General features: G+C 42.7%; 1 pseudogene; it reads left to right on the forward strand.

Annotated features, from left to right (window-relative positions):
• Nucleotides 1-581: 581 nt before the first annotated feature.
• Nucleotides 582-4,915, forward strand: LOC105064275 (SLA class II histocompatibility antigen, DQ haplotype D alpha chain-like; annotated as a pseudogene).
• Nucleotides 4,916-5,174: the final 259 nt, after the last annotated feature.

Below are 5,174 nucleotides of genomic sequence, written 5' to 3' on the forward strand. Positions count from 1 at the left end.
GTGAAGTCCGGGGGTGACCCCATTCTCTTGTCACTACAAAGGCTGCCTCCCATAGCCCCTGCTTATTGACTCTGTTTCTGAATGCAACCTCCATGTTGCCCTACACGGGCAGTGCCCTCCTCCCTCAGGCTGTGAGTTTATGTGAGAAATTGCTATCAATCTATCTGACCATTTGGGGTGTAGTGTGTTCACCCATCGCATACTAGTTAGGGTTGGGGAGTTCTTCTTCATCAACAGGATGAATGGGAGGTGGTCAGAACACATGCAGATCAGAAATAAGTGAAATAAATTTATACCTATCCTCATTTGATATGATGGTCTATATAAAAAATCCCAAGGAATTCCCCCCAAAAAACCCTCCTGGAACTAATAAGGGAGTTCATCAAAATTGCAGATTTCAAAAACAATCAAAAAATCAATTTGTATTTCTATATTTGGCAATGAAGAAACGAAGCAAAATTAAAAATACAATATCATTTACAGTAAGATGAAAGGAAGGAAGGGAGGAAGGAACAAAGGAAGGAAGAAAGGAAGGGAGGGAGGGAGGGAGGGAGAGAGGGAGGCTACTCCATGGCCCTCCTCACACACATATACATTCTGTCAGAATGAACAGAGCTTTCTGTTACTCTCCTCCCGCTCATTCTATGCCATGAAAATGTTCCTTCTGCTCCATTGTGAACCTGTGCCCTTAGATAATTCAAAGCAAAGGAATTTTCCAGGCTTCTTCCAGGTCTCTTCATAAAAACGCTTCAACTGGCAACTGAGGTGTCAGCTCAGGGAATTTCTCTGATGGGCTGAAGCATGATACAGCAGGGTTAGGCCTTGTGGCCTACTCCTGCCTGGTTTCCTCTGCTAGTTCTCCTCTTTAGATCTCCTTCCTTGCAAGTTCACATCACAGCTCCACTCAGAACAGCCACTCCTGAGGAGACCCTTGGAGGAGGATGTCCATGAAGAAGGCCCTGATTCTAGGGGCCATCACTCTGGCCGCCATGATGAGCCCCGGTGGAGGTGAAGACATCGTGGGTGAGTGCACAGTGGAGGGGTGTGGATTTAGAATTGCCAAGGAGAGTGGAGACAGCAGTGAATGAGGTGCGGAATCACAGTAAGTAGTCTGTGAAACCCCAGTTCCCCTCAATCTGAATTCTGATGTTTATTTTCCCTCCAAGCCAAAACCCGAGCCCTAAAACTCCATGCTTAGTTCATAGATTAAATTTCATGACGTCCCCATGCCATTGCAGTGCTCAGCAAAGGCCTTTTCCTCTTTCTAATATCAGAAGCAACTAACACACCCTGAAGGTTGTCACGGCGTTAATTATGGTATGTCCTAATGTTAGAGCTATTTCTCCAAACACATTGCTTCTCTTAACAGCAACTTATGACCCTACTCCTCCTAACCCACTCTACACTTTTTGAAAGCTATTACTAATTTTGTCTACCCGATTTCTTAGGGTACTCAAGTCCATAAATTTTTTGCACCACATATAAAGTAGCAGGTCATTTTTTTTGGTTTCCAACATAATTTATATTTTCCAGGTTTGGGCTCGGGAGGTGAGGAGGATGAATTTTACTGAAGATGGTTGCAATTAGAGAAATATAATTAATTAGCTGAATGACATTGAGGGAGTCAGCTCACTACATTGATCTTCATTTTTCTCATATGGAAAAATAATTGATTGACTCATCGTTCTAAAGAACACATAATCAAAATAAGGATGCAGATGTGTATCTTAAATAACAAAGAACTATATAATGCCAAGGTATAGCATGACTATTATAAATGTAACTTCACTTTTGTTTATCTGTTTCAGAACTGTGCATAATGTATGGTGGAAAACCTAGGATCTTACAATAGGTTAGTCTCAGCTTGTCAACCCAAACTACCAGTCCTGTCACCTCCAGCCAGTAAAGCTCTAAAGAGAGGATAAAAACAGACTAACGATGGTTCTTTTGCCCCTCTGCCCCTCCCTTCCCTATTCACAGCACCTTCTGGATCTGTGGCTTTATTCTACCACATCTCAGTCTCCTGTCCAGAACTTTGTCCTGCTATGTCATGGGCACTGACAACAGTTATTGAAACCTGAAGTGAAAAAGCCAAGCCAAGGAAAATAGAAGAGACGTGGAATATGATAGAATCTTCAAAACCTTTCCCAATCATGATTCATTAAGTCAACAAATATTTAGTGAGGTATCAAGCACTCCTCTGGGTGCTTGGCATAAAACAAGGTTTCTATCCGTAAGAAACTGATGTTCTTGCAATAAGAGACAGATAATTTTTTTAAAAAAACAGATTTTATAAGTAACTAAATTCCATAATGTGCTAAGAAAGAGATAAATGCTATGAAAATTAAGAGATTAGGTGATTAGACATGAGCTTAAGAATTAAAATTATCTATTCATTATTTATTCATTTGTTTAACAATTATGATTGAACTCTTACCATGCACCATGAAACCTACTGGACAGTGGAAGTACAAAGTGAACAAGACAGAGCATCTCAGTGCCTCTTGGAGTATACATTATCATGGGAAAGACAATATACATGGAAAAATTTTAAGAGATAATATTTAACACTTACCTCTCAATAATCCTAAGATAGAAAAGACAGAAATGGGAACTGATATCAGACCATGCCAAATATGAATCTACACTACTTGGAATACAGTTTCTTATGCTTCCGTGTTTAATAAAATTCTTTCCCCTCCTGCTCTATCCTACCTTCCTGTTCTTACCTTCCTGCTCTGGAACGGCCCCGCCTCAGCTGACCACATGGGCACTTAAGGCACAAATGTCTACCAGACATACGACGCCTTTGGCCAGTTTACGTTTGAATTTGATGGCGATGAGCTATTCTACGTGGACCTGGAAAAAAGGGAAGTTGTCTGGCGGCTGCCTGAGTTTAACAATCTTACTAAGTTTGAAACTCAGAGTGCCCTGAGAAACATTGTTATGTCAAAAAGAAATTTGGACATCTTGATAAAAAATTCCAACTTTACACCTGCCACCAATGGTAAGGGTCTACAGTTCTGCCTCTTCACCGACTCTCCCTCACATTCCAGGTCTCTCTTTCTTCCCCAGGGTAGCTGCTCTTCCCATTACACTCTAAATTCCTCCACCTTCCTATTTCATTTCCTAGCAAATACCCAGTCCCCATCTGTAGACATCTATATAAATCTCCCTCCCCGAAGTTCCATGAGACACTCCTTGTGTTCCTGCAAGAGGATGTGCCCAGCCTCGTGGCCTAAGTAGCAAACACAGATGCACACACTGTGCCCAGTGGATCCCCAATGACAGGAAAATGTTCTAAGCTTCACAGTGATTCAAAAGAAGAGGACAGATCAGAAGAACATTCACAGTACAGTTCAGAGGACAGTTCAGCATCTGTGGACGAAGATGGCAGCACCCCTTCTGAAGTCACCATAGATAACATTCATCTTCCTCATTTAGAAGATGGAAAAGCTAGAAGTTTTGGACAGTCCTGCCAGTAAAATAATAATAATAATAATAATAATAATAATAATAATAATAATAATAATAATAATAATAATAATAATAATAATAATAATAATAGTAAATATATGATCTAAGAAACAGGTAAAAATAAATGGAGGTGGTTGCTTGCTGTAAAGTGAGCCTAAAAGGACATGGGAAATAGCTCACTAGCAGTTGGGGAGCTGTGTGTGGGTGGGCTCCCCAAACTGATTCAAAAACTCAAGGCACAGTTGACAGACATTTAAATCCGTCTTTGGTCTTCATTGTAGAAATCCCTGAAGTGGCCATGTTTCCCAAGTCTTCCGTGATCCCGGGAATTCCCAACACCCTCATCTGTCACGTGGACAACATCTTTCCCCCCGTGATCAACATCACTTGGTTTCGCAATGGACGCTTCACTGCAGAAGGTATCACCGAGACCACATTCTACCCCAAGAGCGACCACTCCTTCCGCAAGTTCAGTTACCTCACTTTTCTTCCCTCCGCTGACGATTTCTATGACTGCAGGGTGGAGCCCTGGGGCCTGGACGTGCCGCTCGTCAAGCACTGGGGTATGTTTAAATCTCATCGTTGTTTGTGCCCCCTCTGATGTGGCGCGGAATCCACACAGCCTTGCCTTATAGGCCATAACCCCAAGGGCCGCCACTTCATTTCCCACAATTGCAGCGTTTTCTAATAATTGACTTTACTCTTCTTCCAAAGCCCAGGAGCCCCGTGCATTTCCAGACACACGCACCCTCATTCACACACAGTAGCCCTACATACCGTGTCCTCTGACCCTGTTTCTTTTTTCTCAGAGCTTGAGATTCCGACCCCTGTGTCAGAGCTGACAGAGACTGTGGTCTGCGCCCTGGGGTTGGCCATGGGCCTCGTGGGCATCGTGGTGGGCACTGTCCGAGGCCGGCACTTAGGTGGTCCCTCCAGACACCGAACGGCCACGTGACTCGTGGTCTGGAAAACTGGAAGGTAAGAATCAGATGCGTAAGATCTGGAAAGACGTTACCACAGGTGGTGAAGGCAATGGTGGAAAATTGGCATCCAGGATACATAAATGTGTTTGAATAATTGTGGGCAAATTGGAGGTGGGTTGACCTTGGGCCGGGAGCACAGGGCCTGTCAATCTCATGCTGGTTGCTGTTTCGGGTAATCAGCCTTTACAAGAAAAGAGAGGAATGGTTCAGACTCTAGTTCCCTGTTTGGCCTTGATATATAACTTACACGTGCTCCCTGTTCCACCTTATCCACATCCCTGTTTCCCTGTTTGAGTGGAATTTATGGAGAGATTTTCCTTCAAAGACCACTGACCCTTATGAATTCTTCCAGCTTAGTCTTCAGTTCATCACCTACGTTTCACAGGCAGACCTGGACCATTCTACCCAGCCATCTAGTTCTTGGTCACGCTAATCCAATATCTGTGCCAAAAAAAATAAATAAATCTCTTTCTTTGCTTGGAGCATACATTTTCTCTGTCTTTTTTCTAGGGTTATTTTGGATCATTGATAAGAATGGGAGCACTTGTGTTGTAATGTTAGCAGAAATCTCAGCTCTGTTTAACTTGTTTCTCAAGTCATGTTAATACTCACAGCCAAAGTGTCAAAATGATATTGTTACATAATAAATGTGGGGGTTTTTTCCCCCTCCCTGTACTTCCTTTTTGCTCTCTCATTACCCATTTAAGTATCAGT

Source organism: Camelus bactrianus, chromosome 20 (genome assembly GCF_048773025.1).
Source record: "Camelus bactrianus isolate YW-2024 breed Bactrian camel chromosome 20, ASM4877302v1, whole genome shotgun sequence".
Taxonomy (NCBI): domain Eukaryota; kingdom Metazoa; phylum Chordata; class Mammalia; order Artiodactyla; family Camelidae; genus Camelus; species Camelus bactrianus.